The sequence below is a fragment of the Dama dama genome, chromosome 15, assembly GCF_033118175.1.
Source record: "Dama dama isolate Ldn47 chromosome 15, ASM3311817v1, whole genome shotgun sequence".
Lineage (NCBI taxonomy): Eukaryota > Metazoa > Chordata > Mammalia > Artiodactyla > Cervidae > Dama > Dama dama.
Window position 1 is genome coordinate 85,737,338 of NC_083695.1, and position 20,453 is coordinate 85,757,790.

The window sequence follows — 20,453 nt, forward strand, 5'->3', positions numbered from 1 at the left end:
TGGAAGGTAGTGTTTGACACACAAGAGAAGCCCTAGAGCTCCCAGCTCCTCAGAGGACCCAGTCTCCCAGATCCCTGAGCTTCAGGGATAAGGATGACTGTGGGAAGGAGGCAGGGGATTTAAAAAAAAATGTTATTGACATATAGTTAATTTACAATGTTGTATTAATTTCTGCTATACAACAAGGTGATTCAGTTATACATACAGATATGTATAATTGTGTATATATACATTCTTTTGCATATTCTTTTCCATTGTGGTTTATCACTGGGTCTTTTTTTAATTAATTAATTTATTTTAACTGGAGGCTAATTACTTTACAATATTGTAGTGGTTTTGCCATACATTGTCATGAATCAGCCATGGGTATACATGTGTCCCCATCCTGAACCCCCCTCCCACCTCCCTCCCCATCCCATCCCTCTGGGTCATCCCAGTGCACCAGCCCTGAGCACCCTTCCTCATGCATTGAACCTGGACTGGCGATCCATTTCACATATGATAATACACATGTTTCAGTGCTATTCTCTCAAATCATTCTACCCTCGTCTTCTCCCACAGAGTCCAAAAGTCTGTTCTTTACATCTGTGTCTCTTTTGCTATCTCGCATATAGGGTCATCATTACCATCTTTCTAAATTCCGTATACTGTATTGGTGTTTTTCTTTCTGACTTACTTCTCTCTGTATAATAGGCTCCAGTTTCATCAACCTCATTAGAACTGATTAAGATGCATTCTTTTTAATAGCTGAGTAATATTCCATTGTGTATATGTACCACAACTTTCTTATCCATCATCAGCTGATGGACATCTAGGTTGCTTCCACGTCCTGGCTGTTGTAAACAGTGCTGCGATGAACACTGGGGTACACGTATCACAGGGTCTTGAATATAGCTCCCTGTGCTATATAGTAGGACCTTGTAGTTTATCCATCTTAGGTGTAACAGATTGCATCTTCTAATCCCAAACTCTAAGTTCTTCCCTCCCCTACCTGCCCTTGGAAACCACTAGTCAGTTCTCTATGTCTGTGAGTTTCTTTCTTTTTCACAGATTTGTTCATTTGTGTCGTCTTTTAGATTCCATATATAATGAAATCATATGGTGTTTGCCTTTCAGGATCTGGCAGGATTCTTGATGGAGCTATATGTCTAGAAACTCAGGCTCCTGAGTCAGTACAGAACATTCTTAAGAAGAAAAAATATTTTCATTTATTATTTAAAAAATTCACCTGAGGATTATGACTGTGGTGCCTTAGCCTGAGAGCTCTAGAAAACAGGCCTGAAGCAGAGCTTATGGGCTGAAGCTGGACTGGCAAACTTTGGCCTGCGTCACCTGGTTTGTATAATCTGTGAATGAAGAAACCTGACGACTCAGTGATTTCAAGGAGGGCTATCAAACTATGGGCCAGATGCATCCCCATATTGTGTTATATGATCCATGAGCTAAGAATGGTTTTTCCATTTTTAGTGGCTGAAAAAAGATGAAAAAAGAATTTTTTGACATGTGCATATTAACATGAAATTCAAATATCAGCATCCATAAATAACATTTTATTGACCAGTCACACCCACTCATTAACAAATTGCATTGCCACCTGCTTTCAGGCTGCAAGGGTGGAGCTGAGTCGTTGTGATAGAGACCATGCGGCCTGTAGAACCTGAAATGTTTACTGTCTGGCCATTTACAGAGAAAGCTTGGTGGGAAAGTGGAGTGGTGAAATACCAAGAGGAAAAAGAGAATTGAGAGAGGCAGCCAATGACAGTAAATACAAGCTGGTGTTTGCCAGAGGGGGTTAGAGTTAGTAAGGAATACAGCAGTGCAGGGCATCACGGAGCAGAGGCATAGAATCACAGCAACTCAGAACCATCCAGAGCCGGGTGGGGAGGCTGGGGGAAGGGGATAAGAGGTGGGAAGCGTTTACCAGCTGGCTTCTTCGTTTCTTGGCTGTTGGGTGTTAACAATCCTGCATTTCTGCGCTCTGTTTCCTGACCGATCCAGGGAGGTGCTGGGAGAGGCAGAGCTTCGGTGACGTGGTCTGGCCAGTGGGTCAGTCATGCTGCGGGGCAGGGGGGCTCCTAATTGATGGCATCAAGCGTGCTGGCAGGGGCTTCCCTGCTGGCTCAGCCGTAAGGACTCCACCTGCAATGCAGGTGACCCAGTAGATACAGATTCGATCCCTGGGTTGGGAAGATCCCCTGGAGGAGGAAATGGCTACCCACTCCTGTATTCTTGCTGAGAAAATCCTGTGGACAGTGGAGCCTGGCAGGCTAATGTCCATGGGGTTGCAAAGAGTCGGACATGACTGAGCGACTAAGCATGTGAAGGCAGCTGGGCTGTATAGCAAAGAAAATGGCATGAACCCTCCCTAAGAAGGCTCTAGAGAGCAGGGGTGGGGGAGAGGGAGAGGTGGGTGGAAAGGTCTGGAGAGGTGCGTAAACAGGGCCTGGTGCATGGAATCAGTTCCCGTACCCAGCCTCTTGTCAGTGCGTTAAAGAGATCAGGTGATGCCTGCTAGAATTAAAACCATGTGAAGTCTGGGCACAGGGTGATACTTGGGATGTGGGTGAGGTTGAGAAAAGGGAGGTCTGGAAAAACTCTTTTAAACTTAATCTCCCAGCATTCCAGGCCCCAGGGATGTCAGAAGGGAAAAGCAAGCTCTCAACCACACGGAATTTGTTTATTTATTTTTAGAAAAGCTTTGGTTCAAGGAGCTGATAGGCTAACTGAGAAGATATTAGATTAGGGGCAAAGTCTGTAGATATGGAAGCTGTAGTTGGCTTCCCAGGTGGTGCTAATGGTAAAGAATCCACCTGCCAAGGCAGGAGACGAAAGAGATGAGGATTCAATCCCTGGGTCGGGAAGATCCCCTGGAGAAGGGCGTGGCAAGCCAATCCAGTATCCTTGCCTGAAGAATCCCATGGACAGAGGAGCCTTCTGGGCTACAGTCCATGGGGTCTTCCCCCCTGAAAGTGTTAGTCACTTAGTTGTGTGTGAGTCTGTCCGTGGGATTCTCCAGGCAAGAATATTGGAGTGAGTTGTCATGCCCTTCTCCAGGGGATCTCCCCAACCAGAGGATCGAACCTGGATCTCCTGCGTTGCAGGCAGTTTCTTTACCATCTGAGCCACCAGGGAAACCTAGGGAGCCATGAGTAGTGTTGTATTGGTCATCAATGAGTAGATATATTGGGTTTTACTTTAAGATGATACAAACATTTTGACCAAGCCAATACATAGCAATGTACAGTGTAGTTTTTTTTTTTTTTTTTTTAATTTAGAACAGTTTTCAATTCATAGCAATATTGAACAGAAGGAACAGAGGTTTCACATGTGCAGAGCCTCTTCCATTATCAATATCAGAGTGTAAATTTGTTATAATTGAAGATCCTACACTGTCATATTATTATCACCCAAATCCCACAGTTTATGTTAAGTTTTGCTCTTGGTGTTGCACAATCTACTGGCTTGGATAAATGTACATGTATCCATAATTGTAATATCACAAGAGTATTTTCACTGCCCTAAAAATCCTATGGGTTCTGTGTATCCATCCCTCCCTCTCCCCTAAACTCTGGCAACCCCTGATCTTTTTATTAACTCTATAGTTTTACCTTTTCCAGAATTGATGTATAATTGCATACTGGAATTATATAAGATCTATGCTTTTCAGGTTGGTTCTTTCCACTTAGTAGTATGCACTTAAGTTTCCTCCATATCTTTTCATGGATTGATAGCTCATTTCTTTTTAGCACTGAGCAGTATTCCATTGTCTGAATGTACTACAGGGAAATCTCTTTACTTACGTACTGAATGACATCTTGGTGGTTGTTCAACAGTTAGTTGTGATTTTGGTGTTTCTGTAAGAAGGGGTGAGCTCACGTCCTTCTATTCCTCTGCCTTGTCTCTGGAGCCAGCATCCATGTTTTTGATGTGTAGTGATGTTGATCCTTTGGCTTCCGCTGCTCACATCTTCAGATCAGACTCAGGACTGAAGCCAGATCTTTCTCTTCCTTCCCTTTGTGCTTTGTCCAGTCACACTTGCTCACGGGGTGCCGTGTGCAGACGCTGTGCCCGACCCTGTGATCTGCAGCCTGACTGAAGGACATCTTGGTTGCCTCCAACTTTAGGTCACTTCTTCCTCACAGCCTCAATTTCCTGCCTGTTAAATGTTAGCTTGAACAGGTCATCTTTACTTTTTTTTTTTCCCCCCAGCTCTAATGTATTTCTTCCAGAATGCCCAGACTAAATATGGTACCCAGGCTGACCTAGGTAGGTCCTTGGCAATGGGAAATGTTGATAATGGGACAGATAACTGTGGACGCCTTTTCTGTGCAGCTCGAATCCACGGGCTGATGATTGCTGTTTTCCGAATTTCATAAGGGCGCCCTAATGCCTAGGGAACTCTGTGCTGTCAGCTTCATTTCTTTAGTGTTAAGGTTTTGTTTAGAAAAAACCAAAACAAATAAGAAACAAGTCAAGTTTAAATAAAAAGGATAAAACACCACAGAGCCAATGTATTTTTGCTAGATGATGCATAATCCTGCAACCGTCTGAATGGATTTAAAGACTTCAGGGAGACGATTTATGGTATTTGTGAACCCTTTTGCCAGCGCTGGTAAAATTATGAAATTTAACAAGGAAAAAAATTGCTTTGCCTGTTTAGCAAATAATAAATCAAATAACTCCCACACTGAACCAAAAGCCAAGAAGGAGAGAGAGCAAGCAATACAGAGAGGAAAACAAGGAATAATGAAAAAGGCCCCGGGCAAGCCCACAAAACAGCAATAAAGTGAGATTTTCTGCAGGAGCTCCTGTCCTTCAATAAGGGGTGAGAGTCGGTGACGCCAGGGTTGTCGTCGTTGTTCAGTTGCTCAGTTGTGTCTGACTCTTTGCAACCATGAACTGCAGCACATCAGGCCTCCCTGTCCTTCACTATCTCCAAGAGTGCTCAAACTAATGTCCATTGAGTGCGTCAGAGATGCCATCCAACCATCTCATCCTCTGTTGCCCCCTTCTCCTCCTGCCCTCAGTCTTTCCCAACATCAACGTCTTTTCCAAAGAGTCGGCTCTTTGCATCAGGTGGCCAAAGTATTGGAGTTTCAACTTCACCATTAGTCCTTCCAATGAATATTCAGGGTTGATTTCCTTTAGAATGGACTGCATTGATCTCCTTGCTGTCCAAAGGACTCTCAAGAGTCTTCTCCAACACCACAGTTCAAAAGCATCAGTTCTTTGGCACTCAGCCTTCTTTTTGGTCCAACTCTCACATCCTTACATGACTCCTGGAAAAACCATAGCTTTGACTAGACGGACCTTTGTTGGCAAAGTGATGCAGGGATGTGGGAGGCATAGGTCCCATCACCCCCTGCAGTGGATGACAGTGATAACTATGGCCTGTGTTCCTGTGTACCTGGTCCAACCCAGACCCTGGGCTGATCGCTTCTGATGTGTTAACTTCCCTGAAATTTCCCGCTGAACTCCCTGGTCTCTGATCTCTGCAATTCTGGCTCTGCACCATGCCGCACCCCCGCCTGTTCTCCTGCTCTTTCACCCATGCCAGTGTGTTTCCTTGGTGACACCATTGTCACAGCGGGCAGGTAGGTAGGTATGAGCAGAGAAGCGGGGGCAGGGGCCAGGTGGCAGGAAACTATGAATCTTGTAGACAGTGGGCGTCTATAGACAGACAAAGGAAAGCAGGAACCTCCAGACTGACAGGAAGCCACAGATTTTGGGTGATGAGTGTCCTGGAAGCAGACAAAGAAAGGTGAGGAGAGATGGGAATGTTCTGTGTCCAAATGTAACTTTTGCTCATTATGCTCTCATTATAATAAGATTAGCCTTACAGATAAGAAGTACCCATCATGTACTGACACTTCTGATCTAAGCTAAATAAGGACAAAATCCTTCCTTCTGGTGGACAGAGGTGGAGAGGAGCCTGGTGGACTACAGTCCATGGGGTTGCAAAGGGTCAGACACAACTGAGCGACTGAAGACCCACACACATCCCCTTCTCCCCTCGCAAAAATGGAGCCGGGATGAAAATCAGGGAGTGTGACCCCGGGGCTCCTCCTTCCCCAATGACTATTCCACCCTTCATTTGTATGCCTGCCATAACTGGCTTGCCAAAGAAGCCCAGGGCAGCAGCTCCTCACTGTCTGCCGGCTCTCCCTCTGAGGGTGTGCTTCTGGGCTCCATTGCTTCTGTCCTGACTCTTTGTGACCCCATGGACTGTAGCCCATCAGGCTCCTCTGTCCATGGGATTCTCCAGGCAAGAGTACTGGAGTGGGTAGCCGTTTCCTCCTCTAGGGGATCTTCCCCACCCAGAGATTGAGCCTGCATCTCCTGCCTTGCAAGGGGATTCTTTACCACTGAAGCATGGGGAATATTCTTGCTTAAATAAACTCTCACCTTGCTTTCTTAACCCTCTTGCTCCACCTCCGAATTCTTTCACAAGGAAGAAGCAACCATAAGTTCACCAGGAGCACTGAACACTGAATCTGAGGGGAGAGTGTGTTTGCCTCATGTGATTGTCCTTGGCCCTGAGTAGAGAGGTAGGTCTGAATTGCAGGCTCAAAATGACCTTGATGGAGTAGCTTGCAGAGCCCTTTGATGTAATAACGACTCCTGATGTTTATGAAGGACTGTGTCCTGTGCCCTGCGCTTGCTACCATAAAAGCATGACCTCTGCTCATCCTCATAGCAGCCCCTGGAGGCAGGCAGTTTTGCCTCTGCTTTCGTGTAGGGGGCTGAGGATCGAAGCGGTTATGCTACTTGCCCAAGATCACAGCCAGAAAATGGTCAATGTGGGTTTTGAACGGGGGTCAACCTGACACCCCAGTTACGCACTTCATCACACATGCTTTTGCTTGGGGAAGTCCCTGAAGCCAGGAGTAGAGAGCTCTCCTGCAGTTAATGTGGATTAATGCGGGCTCGGGTACATATGCAGGAACTGTCTGTCAGGCCCTGGAACTTAATCCTAAACAGTCTTCCCTGCTTTTGCTGAAAATCTATTTCCTTGGTTGTTTAGGAATGAATTGAAGTGGAAATGACACTAATGGTGGGCAAGGTGGAGGGATGATATAATGGAAAAACAGAACTTAAAGGAAATTGCAGAAGCAACACTGTACTCCCTTCACTTAAAAGCAAACAACCGACTGGTGCAAAGCATTCTAAAGGACTCCTATAAAGCATGTGCAAGTCCACACATGTTTCTATGCAGCACATAGCAGAAAAGCCTGTGGGTTCTAGAAATAATCCATATGATAAATGGTCTCTGTCTACATATATTGGAAGCAACAGTGTCAAATTATTTGGACAGGTTTGCCAACAGATGCAATGTGTTTAGCTAAACAGATACTAATTTTCCAGCTCTTTGACCTGCTGATAAATTATATCCTGTTGGAGATACACTTGGGGCTTCCCTCATAGTTCAGTTGGTAAAGAATCCGCCTGCAATGCAGGAGACCCCGGTTTGATTCCTGGGTCGGGAAGATCCGTTGCAGACGGGATAGGCTATCCACTCCAGTATTCTTGGGCTTCCCTTGTGGCTCAGGTGATAAAGAATCAGCCTGCAATGTGGGAGACCTAGGTTCGATCCCTGGGTTGGGAAGGTCCCCTGGAGAAGGGAAGGGCAACCCACTCCAGTACCCTGGCCTGGAGAAAAAAACCTGATGTTGCATGTGATTGTCAGGACATGATTCAAACAGGGTGAAAACTCTTCTGCCACATACCATGTTCTTTGGTATAGAAAATATCCATACTGCTTTTGATGAAGTAGATTTTAAAAAGACTATTTTATATGATGGAGTAATAAAGGCACTTCTTATACTTAAAAATTATATATTAGTCCCAATTTTTTTTCAGTATTTTGAGCCATTTATCATTTCTGAGACAGGTTTTGGAATTTGTGACCTGCCTTTTGGTAAGATATTTTTCTCGAGCACTTCTGCAGAATCTTCTGATACCAAGTACCCAGCTTGAAACGTTGCTAGGTTACAAAATAAAGTCAGGGGTAGTCCGAGATACATGCTGCTTTTGTGGGATGTATGATCATGATTTGGAATTCCCAGTGATTTGAAAAGTTGCTGTCAGTCTCAGCTGTAGCTTTTTTTTCTGTGAAAAGTGAATTTCTCAACCTTGACACTGTTAACACATTGCTGTTCAGTCACTAAGTCATGTCCAACTCTTTGCAACCCCATGGACTGGAACATGCCAGGCTTCCCGTGTTAGACTGGATCATCTTTTTTTTTGCTGTGTGTGTCTGTCTAGTACATTGTAGGATTTTTAGCATCATTGTGGCCTTTGCAGGCTAGATGCCAGTAATGCTTCCCCAACTGGGACAACGAAAATATATCCAAAGGCTGCCAACATAGCTCCCCTTCTTCCTCGCCCGGTTGGGAATCACTGATAGGAAGCTTCAGAAGTCAGATGTCTGCAAAGCTCTGTGTGTTGCCCTGATTTTATGGATAGTTATAGAATATTTTACATGCGCTTTCCTTTAGCAGCCTGCTATTAACATAAATATTCTTATTTGTAATTCTGGCAATAGCCTGGCAGTGAAGATTAATAGAGGGAAAAAAGCAAAAACATCCTCCTGCAATGTTGCAGCATGTGGAAGTACATGCCGTTGAGGTGTCAAGAAAGGAGACGATGATAAACAGAGTAACTTTCAGTTAAACACTGCTTTCCCTGCTTCCTGTTCATAGTGTCCCTCACTAGAGCTTATCCTTGTGGATCAATTAATTCTGTGTTTCTCTTTAACCTTCATTGCTATCACTGAGGGTTGACTCTCCAGTATTTTATTTTTTATTCTTGCAATCAATAAAGCTTTGCTACCTACTTGTGATTAAAAGTGTCAGCTTGTTTTCCATTCCATATATCTGACTGACTTCCTCTTGGGTGGATGGAAAAAAATTTTTTTGTCTTTCATGGGGCTAAGATTATACTGCAGTGTCTTTTGCATGGCAGCTTAGTACAAGTAAAATCATAGAATTTTAGCCTATGCAGGTGAACAGTAATATTAAGGATAGAAAAAAGATACATACTCAGTTAATAGATCGAGAATAATCTCTTCAGTTAGACTTCAGTTAGGCATCTGATTTATAGGATGATATAATGTGGACTGTGAATTTAAGAGTTTTATTGTTCTAGAGAACTACTCCAACCTCCCTCACTTTGTAAATGGAAAAGTTGTCAGGTGAGAAAAAAAGTGATGCTGTCAAGACCATATGACCAGATAGTTCCAGAACTAGGACTAGAAGCCTATGTGGAAGATTGCAGTGATGGCTCTAATCCAGAAGTTGGCAGACTCCAGCCTTGGAGCAAATCTTTCCTGCTGCCTCTTTTTTCTAATACAGTTGTATTGGAACTCGGCCACACCCTTTAATTTACTTATGATGTATGGCTTCTTTCATACTACAATCACAGAGTTGAGTATGGCCCAAGAAGCCAAAAATATTTACCATAGTTCTAGCCAAGGCTATGGTTTTTCTAGTAGTCATGTATGGATGTGAGAGTTGGAGTATAAAGAAAGCTGAGCACTGAAGAATTGATGCTTTTGAAATGTGGTGTTGGAGTCTGTTGGACAGCAAGGAGATCCAACCAGTCCATCCTAAAGAAGATTAGTCCTGAGTGTTCATTGGAAAGACTAATGTTGAACCTGAAACTCCAATACTTTGGCCACCTGACGCGGAGAGCTGACTCATTTGGAAAGAGCCTGATGCTGGGAGGGATTGGGGGCAGGAGGAAAAGGGGACGACAGAGGATGAGATGGTTGGATGGCATCACCGACTCAATGGACATGAGTTTGGGTAGGCTCCAGGAGTTGGTGATGGTCAGGGAGGCCTGGCGTGCTGTGGTTCATGGGGTCACAAAGAGTCAGACATGACTGAGCGACTGAACTGAACTGAACTTTTACAGAAAGAGCTTGCATAGACTTGGACTAATTCTTCATTCTCTTTGCTGTGTAATATTACAGTGCCCTCCTTCCCCACTTCCTGACCTTGGACTCAGCCATACGACGTGCTTTGGTCCTGCTTGGTCTCGTGCCTCTGCTTTTGCAATGAAAAATGCCCAAACTAGCCTGCTGGAGGGTGACAGACTTGTGGAACAGAGTCAAGTCATCTGAGTCCTCCCGACCAAGGCCAGCCTCCATCAGCTGTCTGCTGAGCAAATTCCAGACAGGTGAGTGGGGTCAACTAACAAGCAATAACAAGTGCTTATTGTTCATGCAAAAATAATTGTGTCTTATGAAATGGATATACTTCTCTTGAGACTTAAGTGTTAGTTAAAGACTCAGATTTTAGCAAGAGGTAAACCTGGGCCTGGGTCCTGACTCTGCCACTTTTTAACTGCGTGACCTTTTTACTTCTTAAATCATGTTGCCTCTCAAATCTTTCTTTTTTCAGTGTTTTTGGTAGATATTCCTGCTTTCCTGATATCTGGTTTCTTTTCTCCTTTGCTCAAACAGAAGGATTGTATTTTTCTGTCTTCTTGAAGGTGGGTGTGGCTCTATGGCTTTCTGTGGCCAACAGGCTCTCGGTGATAAAAGTGTGTCACCTCTGGGTGGAAGCATCAGTTGTGAGCATCAGTGCTCACTCTCCGTTAATTCCAACCCCTGTGTAGCATCTGTAGAAGAAAGGGCTGATGGAGGTCAATGATGATTGGTCATTATTGATGGCCAGTGCAGAGGCTGAGCCACTGTATGGTGGACAGCTTCCTTGGGGAGTCATCTGTACCCACGGTGGTCTTGGCATGAGTGAGAACTTAACTTTTGTTGGGTTAAGTCACTGGAGTTTGGAGGGTGCTTGTTATGACAGCTGAGCAAATGATTTTTTGAGAATTAAATTTTTTTTTCCTGAAATGCAAATCACTACAAATGGAAAAAGTTGTGGTGGAAAGAATGGGGTCACTGTGAGTTAATCAGCAACCATTTATCAGAGATCAACTCTGTGCCAAAGAGTAATGGGGAAAACCATGCAACTCCTGGGATCCAATTGAAGAATCACCACGAAATAAGTTGCTTGACCTGTAGTAGAACTGACTTCATCCTTTGGAGCTTCAGTTTCTAAAAAGACTGGGTCAAACCTATTTGTCCTTTTCAGGATGTGACGTAATGATGAAGTTTCCAGAGTCTTGGATGAACTGTGGAGACTGTTATGTGCAAGGTACACAGGATGGAGTGTTCTGGGGTCTAGATCAGGCTGGAATGCCCAGTAGCCCAGTGGGCCATGGACTCTGGGTTGTAGCTGGGGAGAGCCTAGGTAACTTCCAGAACTCTGAAGGTCATGAGGCCAGTGCAGGGGGAACAAGGACAGGAGGGGGACATGGGTGGGCACATCAGGAGCCACAAGAGGCAGAGTAGAGGGAAGAGCAGGGCTTTGGAGTCAGAGGCCTAGGTCTGTACCATGGGTCTGCTCTTTCCTTATTTGCTGTGTGACCATGGGCAACTCTCTAACTTCTCTGGGCCTTCATTTCTTTATCTGTGAAGTAGAGATAACAGTAGTGTCAACCTTGTAGGGTTGTTGGGAAAAAAAGGAGAGGATAACTATAGCACACATGGCAAATACTTAATTATTGAATGCCATTCTTACTTTTTTGTTGGTGTTAATCTACAAAGTTAGAGGATGTGCAGGCCTGCCCAATTCAAGTGATGTCCATCTAGAACATATCCATCCAGTATGCATCCCTAGGGTTTCTTAAAAGGAATATACTGGGGGAGAAAGGTGGGGTGGGCTCCCAGTCTTTTACTTGGCTAAGGTGATGGGAGGCTGCCTGGCTAGTATTGAGACCTTAGGGGAATAATATTTTGACAATAGACTGAACTTGCTGAGTTATAATAAGTTCCTTGCCTGATGATGCTAAACAGAACAAAACCCTGTGGGGACCATGAAAACCAAACAACCTAATTTGATCCTGCCTGAGTGTCTCTGTAACGGATATGTGAATGCCTACTCATGATCTCCTGTATCTCTTAGCCCAGCGGAATTCAATGTGAACTTGAAATCTCTTAATGGCTTTAAAGTTTTAACTTCTTTTAGGGAAGAAAAAAGCAGGAATAAAAACTTAATTTATCCTCTTCTTGTTGCATAAAGGTAAGAATCTTGTGCAGATTAAATTATGTGGCAGTTTTCCATTTCTAGTTGGGCAATATTAGCAATATGGTGATCATGAAAAAGAACAATTAGATTTTATACGTGATGTACATGTTCCAAATGAACACCTCTGGTCTCTTCTTTTAATTGTTATATGCCTCTGGGGTTTTAGCTTATTGGAAGGATCAGGAAGCAATATTCTAAGTGGGCCAAGTTCCAGAAAGGGAGGATGGGAGGAGGAAAGTTTTTTCCCTTGCATTTCCCTGGCAAGTACCGTGTGGGACGCACATATATAAAATGACCAACTTAGATGTAAGCAAGGACTAGCAGATGAACTGATGAGAGTCTGGTGGTGAGGTAGAACACACTGCTGAAGGCTCTGAAATGATCCTCAGCTCAAGAGCTACTAGTTGGCATTTGGGGGGGCCCTTTCAAGGAAATGGCAATCCACTCCAGTATTCTTGCCTGGAAAATCCCATGGATGGAGGAGCCTGGTAGGCTACAGTCCATGGGGTCGCAAAGAGTCAGACATAACTGAGCGACTTCACTTTCATTTTCAAGTTTATGGTTATGTTCTGGGCAGCAAAGTTGTAGACTACTTGGTTAAAGATGTTGCAATTAAATTTGCTTGAAATGAATAGTTAGTGTGTCATATCTTTAGGAGGGAAAAAAAAACCTTTTCATAACAAGAGAAAGATACCCTGCAAATTAATTTTCTAATTTATTCTTGCTATGGATTTTGCCCATTTCTGAGAACCAAGGTATAAAACTCAAAGAACTGAAATAAAGAAACAAAAACTTTTTTTGTGGTTTTTTTTAGCTCATATGTTGGGATTGTATTCACTTTGGAAGTCTTTGAGTCTATGAGTATTCCTCTCCATTGCCAAGTTGATAATGCATACAGAGTAGATATTAAAAATACTTTTATGCTTAAAACATAAAAGCAGATGTGGCTCTAGTTGTGTATTGGGTTTATAAGTTGAATTCCTGCTGTCAGCCTCAAAAGAATCTTGTTATCATCTAGGAATTTAGATAGCTGTTTTAAAGAATATTCCAAAAACATAAGCAATAGTATCAAATAAAAATGCCTTGTGTTTGGAGATAAGACTTCTAAGGACAGAGTTTACTTTTTTCCTTTTATTTTTCTTCTCTTCACTTCTCTTTTTTAATGTCTTTTCAGTTATTTAGGGGTTTGTAATCTTTTTGAAATGTTTTTCTAACTTAGTTTAAATTTTAGATGAAATTATTTTGCTTCGGGGACCTGACAAATGGTCTCAGGATACAACTTTCTTTTGTTCTGGCTTCAGAAAAATACAGAAGATACTGCAGCACTGCTTTGAAGCCTAATTAATGCAATTAAATTGCTTTCAAACTCCCAAGACAAAAGCACTTAGATAAATATGAAGTAGTGAGCCAAATACTTGTCCTTTGTAACTCAGTGGAAGTGTGTACACACCTTGACACTGGAAAACCATGTGACTTTCAGTAGAAACCCAGAAGCTGCCAGACTTCTAGTCTATTTCCAGCTAAGACACCAAAGTGTGTGTATGTGTGCATGCATGTGTATTTGCATACTTTCAAACAAAATTTTGTTATATTAAGACAAATTCCTTGAATCTCTTTAACTTCTCCCAAGCCATGCCATTATGATTGTTTCAGGCATTATCCTTGATTTCCATATTCTGTGTATAAGATCGCAGAAAATGAGCTCAAAGCAGAAAAAGCCAAAGCAGTTTGCAATTCTAGGCTTGATTGGTTGGCTTTTGGAATTAGATCCGAGGGAAAGGGAAGTGGGATTTATATTTTGAGTAGCCTTGAGACCCAAATACTGAGCTAACTTAGGGAAGGGCCTTGAAGCAGAGGCCTGGGGATGCCTCTGCTCTTATCTTAGCAGCTCAGGATGGCTTCCCAGTGGTTTCCCAGACCTCCAGGGCCAGAGGCAGCTCAGAGGAAAACCAGTGAACACCCTGCACAATTATGAACACCAGCTTAAAGTCTGTGATGAATACCGTAATGGAGGGGCTCTTAGGTGTAAAACTGTAAAGCTAATAAGCGGATGTGCTGGAGATATTTGGATTTCTGAATATATGCAAATGTAAGAACCGGCAGATGCTGAATGGCTGCTTCTCCTAACACAATGAATGCTTTAGTCTCAACAGACTTAGTTAGTTGGTGCCCAGTCCTTTCTTTGGAAGCCATCAAGAAGCTTCTTTCATGATCCCACATTGACCATTGGTGAAGGTTTTCTTTCCCAAAGGCTTGGCTTTTGTGGCTCTAGGAAAGCTGCCCAGGTCTCATAACAGGAGAGGCCATTTATCATCAGAGAAAAGCAGGTTTCCAGTATTGTTGGAGCTGTCTTCTTTCTGGTTGGTCTTTGTGACTGTGTCTTGCTCTGTGGTCTCCTGAGCCTTCTCGAAGTGCCTCATGTGATTGACCCCTTTTAAACCTTCATATTAATTGAAATTACACTGAGTTGCTAGTTTCTAAGTGTGACTCCTTTTTATGTGATTTTAAACACTCTAGAGTATTGTAAACCTAGGAGTAGACTCATTGAATCGTGGAGGGGAATTTTATGTTTTTGTCCTTGTGATACTCTGAGTTTTCCCCAGGAATTTGTAGGTTTTCCTTTTTTAAGAATTTTACCTTTGAGACTCCTTTATTTGAGAATTGTAGCAGTATTCACTGTTCAACCCAAATTAGTCTTTAACCTTGAGGGCAGAGGCAGTACCTTTAATTTTTGTGGTAAGTGAGGTCACACATGTTCCACGGTGGGGAATTCTTTTTGTGTGTATGTTGAGGGGATGGGTGGGTTGGCAAAGGGCAACAGCATTTATGTCTTCTTCGGACATGGTGGGGTCCAGCCCTCCAGCAGCACAGTACTCTGGGAAAACTGAGGCTCCTGACAGCCCATGGAGGCCAAGGGCAGACACCCAGGATCTTTGTGCACCAGTGGCAGGCAGGGACGCCAGCTCCACGCCACAGGGCTGGAGACCAGACCTGGGGAAGGGCAGGTGACAGCTGCCTCCAGTCCTGCCGCCCTGCCCTCCGTTTTAGATCTCTTCCCACTATGCCCCCAGGACCCCAGGGCTCTTGCAAGGGGTCCTGAGTGGCTCTGGCTTTGGATGACAGGCTGTGGAGAGAGCGTGAGAAAATTAGTAAATGGAAGAAAAGCCTACAGCTCTCATCTGCTTTTACCTGAGAGGAAACACAAATACAAGTTCTTGTCTCAGAAAATTATGGCAAAAGACACCTTTCTCTGAAGAAAAGCTATGACAAACCTAAACAGCATATTAAAAAGCAGAGACATCACTTTGCTATGGTTTTTCTGATGTGATAGTTGGACCTTCAAGAAGGCTGAGTACCAAAGAACTGATGCTTTCAAATTGTCCTGGAGAAGACTCTTGAGAATCCGCTGGACAGCAAGGAGATCAAACCAGTGAATCCTAAAGGAAACCAACCTTGAATATTCAATGGAAGGACTGATGCTGAGGCTGAAGCTCCAATACTTTGGTTACCTGAATACCTCTTAAGTTGCTTCAGTCATGTTTGACTCTTTCTTTTTTTTTTTTGACCCTATGGATTGAGCAGGCTGTCAGGCTCCTCTGTCCATGGGATTCTCCAAGCAAGAATACTGGAGTGGGTTGCCATTTTCTCCTCCAGGGGATCTTCCCAACCTAGGGATTGAACCAGAGTCTCTTAGGTCTCCTGCATTAGCAGGTGGGTTCTTTACCACTAGCGCCACCTGGGAAGTCCATGAAGAGCTGACGCATTGGAAAAGACCTTGATGCTGGGAAAAATTGAGGACAGGAGGAGAAGAGAGCGACAGAGGGTGAGATGGTTGGATGGCATCCCTGACTCAATGGACTTGAGTTTGAGCAAACTCTGGGAGATGGTGAAGGACAAGAAAGCCTGGGGTACTGCAGTCCATGGGGTCACCAAGAGTCAGACACAACTGAGCTACTGAACCACAGCAACCTGCCGCCCACAGAACTGATTCATAAAGTCTGTGGTGTTTCCAGAAAACCAACGGAGTCTCCGTGGAGACAGGAAAACAATAGATTGTTAACGCCTTCTGATCTGGGTGCCTGCTGGGGCTCAGCCAGGGCCACCGGCTAAGTTCCTGAAAGAGGTGGTCCTGACAGGTGGCATGGGGATGACTGGGTGATGGGCGGGCAGAGAAGTGATGGGGGGTGGTGAAAATGGGCCTAGGGTGGCCCCAGACCCCTGCCTCTGCCTGCCATTCTGTCTGGTACCATCATCAGTGAAAAGCAAAGCACGAGTTTTCTGCCCTCGACTGTTCACCCTGACTGCGACACCATTTCCTCCAGGGTGGCTGCAGCCTGGACTGAGGCTCTGCCGGAACCTGCCTTCCTCTGCCCCCTCGGCACCCAGGGTGCTGCCTCCAGAGAAGGGGGAGAGCCCATCGGAGACTAGGCTGGCCTCTTTAGAAGCCCCACGACCTTGCCTGGGGGCCCAGGCTGCCTGCCTGCCGTCCCCTGTGACCTCAGAGGAGGGTAGCAAGTTCAGGTCTGGGGACAGCACAATGGGGAGTGGGTGTTTATGACTTTGGCTCACGTGCTCCGGAAGTGGATTAGTCCACGAGCTCAGATAATTTAGAGGTAGACATACTGTAGAGGATTTTTAGCCAGACCTCTGACTTTTAACCCGGAGGACCTGGAACAAGAATGGGCCGTGCTTTAGAGATGGTCATATTTGAGCTGGGTCTTGAAGGCTGAGGAGGAATTCATGACAAATACAACAGAACTGGACATTCCAGGTGGGTACAGGGAATCAGTCTGCAGAGTCAGACTCCAGGAAGCTCCTCCTTCCTTTCTTTCTTCCTCCTTCCTTTTTTCTTCCTTCTGCCTCCCTCCCCTCTCCCTCTCTTCCTTACATCTCCCTCCCTCCCTCTCTCCTGCCCTGTTTTCCTTATTTGGGAAAAAGAGTTTGGGACCTTGGGGCTGCTGGAACCTAAGTGACCTTGAAGTAGCTTTGGCTTTGGGGTGTGGCCAGGAGCTATGACCTGGATAACCCTTCTCTTGAAGCTTGGGTGGTCCCAGAGGTGGGATTCTGTTGGAGATACAGCAGTCTGCGGGGGTAGGGGTGGGGTGAGGTGGTAAAGATGGAGAGCCAGGATTTTGGTAGCTAAGAGTCACCATTACTTTTTAAGTTTTGTTAAGATATGGCTGACAAATAAAAATTATTAATATGTATATTTAAGGTGTGCACCTCAATGTTTTGATAGATGCAGACGTTGTGATCATCGAAGTCCAGTGAGTTCACATGTCCATCTGCTCTCAAAATTACTGTTTGTGTGTGTGTGTGTGTGTGTGTGATGAGATATAGTCTTTTAGCAAATCTGAATGCTTTCTATGAATTTTTGGTCCCAGAGAACCCCTCTGAATGAACCTTGTATCCATGGAACAGGGCTTACTGAACTCTTTAACCCGAGGAAAATACTGCAGGAGACTGGGAGAACCAAGACATACTCAAGGACGTGATTGTCTAGGAGGGACCGAAAGATGGAAAAACAGAACCCTTCAGTCCAAAGAACAGGCGCATGAGATTCAAGGCACTCATCGTGATGGAGGATCAGGGATGGCTTCATGGATGAGAGCACTTGCAGTTGAGCCTGGGGGAGTGTGTGAACTTTCAAGAGGTGGGGGTGATGGGGGGGTGGCCCTGACCCAGAAGGAGCCTGTGCAAAGGAAAACTCAGGAAGGCATATTAAGGGAAAAGCGAACAGAGACTGAACATTTCATTTTATGATATTCCATTTTATAATATAGTCTAGAGCTTTAAAGTAGGGGAATAATGTGAGGTAAGACTGGGAGACTGGCGTCTTTATTTTGGAGGCTCTTGAATTCTGAGGGAGAGAGGGGGGAGTTTATTCAGTAGGTGATGGGGGCTCATGGAGGGTGTCTAAAGGGTATTTTGCCGTGCCGAGTAACCTCAAACAATGCAGCAGCCATCCTGGCTTACCCTTTGGGTCAGCCTTCTAGTTTTAAGTGCAGCCATTCAGAGATGGCTTCAAGAGAATGACAAGAAGACCAGTTAAGAGAAGGAGACCAGGCTGGGGCCACAGTGGCCCTGGGCAGCTGGTGCAAGGGCGGTGGGAATAGAAGGGAGGGGCCGCTATGATGGGTACGCTGGGGGGAGGATCTCAGGGGAGAAGCCAGGACCAAGCGGGCCCTTGTGCTTTGTATCCGGGAGGATGGTGAGTCAGACGCCGGGAAGCCTGGAGGTGCTCTTTGGAGGGAAGGCAGTGAGCTGGGCTTGCGTAGTTTAAAGGCTAGGGATGAAACTGGAGCCCATTATACAGAGTGAAGTAAGCCGGAAAGATAAAGACCAATACAGTATACTAATGCATATATATGGAATTTAGAAAGATGGTAATGATAACCCTATATGCAAAACAGAAAAAGAGACACAGATGTACAGAACAGACTTTTAGACTCTGCGGGAGAAGGCAAGGGTGGGATGTTCAGAGAGAACAGCATCGAAACAAGTATACTATCAAGGGTGAAACAGACCACCAGCCCAGGTTGGATGCATGAGACAAGTGCTCAGGGCTGGTGCACTGGAAAGACCCAGAGGGATGGGGAGGGAGGTGGGAGGGGGGATCGGGTTGGGGAACACATGTAAATCCATGGCTGATTCATGTCAATGTATGGCAAAAACCACTACAATATTGTAAAGTAATTAGCCTCCAACTAATAAAAATAAATGAAAAAAAAAAAAAAAAAAAGGCTAGGGAGACCGCGAGAAGAACTCTCACTGGGCCTCTAGGGGAGGGGTGAGGCTGGGTGAGTGAACTAGCAAGGGCACAGGGAAAGAGCCCAGAGACAGAGAATGGTAGAGGCCGTGGTCAGAGCCCCGTGGGAGTGTCTTTCTGCAGAAAGCGGGGCAGAGAAAATAATTCATAATAGGAAGGACAGAAGGAGTGTGCAGTAGTAGAAAGCCAGGCAGCAGCAGCAAAGAAGATTTTAAAAGCTGCAGGCTCAGTTGTGTCTGACTCTGCGATGCTGTGGACTGGAGCCCGCCAGGCTCCTCTGTCCGTGGGATTCTCTAGGCAAGAGTACTGCAGTGGGTTGCCATGATCTTCCTGACCCGGGGATCAAACCCATGTCCCTGCATTGGCCGGTGGATTCTTTACCAGTCGTGCCACCTGGGAAGCTAGAGATGGAGAAAATTTCTGAAAGAGAGAGAGAGAGAATGAATGTGTGAAGGCCCTTCAGTGCTGCTGCAAAACTCAGGAGAGGGATGTACACCCTGGGCTTCTGGATTGGGGTCTGGGAGGCCTCAGGGGGCCATCCTTGGAGAGCTGAGTTTCAGAGTCTAGTTTCAGTCAGACTTAAAGTGGTGAGAAGAGCTGTTAAGTCCCCCTTGGAGAGGTATTTTTGATATTTCCCTTAAAAAGTGCTTTCCATTTTCACAATGTCATTTAAAAAATTTGGCTGGTATATTGCAATGACAAAAATGGGCAATATGATATCCTAAATGTGAATAAGTGCACTTGAGTAGATCCAGGAGACTGTTTAATGTACTGGAGAATTATTTTTCCAGCCTTGCATCGTTTCTAAATTGGGTTAATGTACCCCCAAAAATGAATCAGCTACTCCTCGCTGACCAGTAAGTTTAGACCAACTGTTCCTAAAACCTTAGAACATAGAGCTGGCTATATACTGCTGTTTGTAATGTCTGTTTCCTGGATCAGCATGTTTTAAATCCAGAATTTTCAACCCAAATAGCTCTTCACAGCTGCAAAAAATATACCATAACTTACAAGTAATCGTCAGTTTGATAAAGGATACTGAGTGCCTTGTCTTATGAGAGTGGTCTTTGATATAAACGGTAGCATTGATGAGTAGACACACATGCTCAGGGACTCACACCCTGGAAAACATTGTGTCTTGTAATTGTCAGCCTGGCAATCAGCAGCACTGACTTTTTCAGGGGCTCACGTTTTGCGGTTAGTTGAGTGTGCCTTTTTTTCCCAGGCCATGGAAAAATTTAAGTATGGCATTCTTAAGCCTTAGGTCTTTAAAAAAATTCTTTTTTAAAGATGATTATTTCAGGAGACCATTTTTCTTTTAATTTTGTCCAGATCTTCATGTAAGTTAGATCTTTGAGATGCTGTATAGGAGTAATATTAAAACTATAATTTATAGAAATAACCTTCATTCCTGATTCTTCTCTCCTCCTTCCCACTCCTCAACTTTAAAGCAGTTACAATTTTAATTCAAACATTCCAAGAGTCGGTGGGAAGGTGTGAAGAAATAGGATGGAACTGGTCTCCACATTTCACCCATTGGACCTGGTGGGTCTGGCAATACAGGATGAAGGATGGACATTTAGTCTATA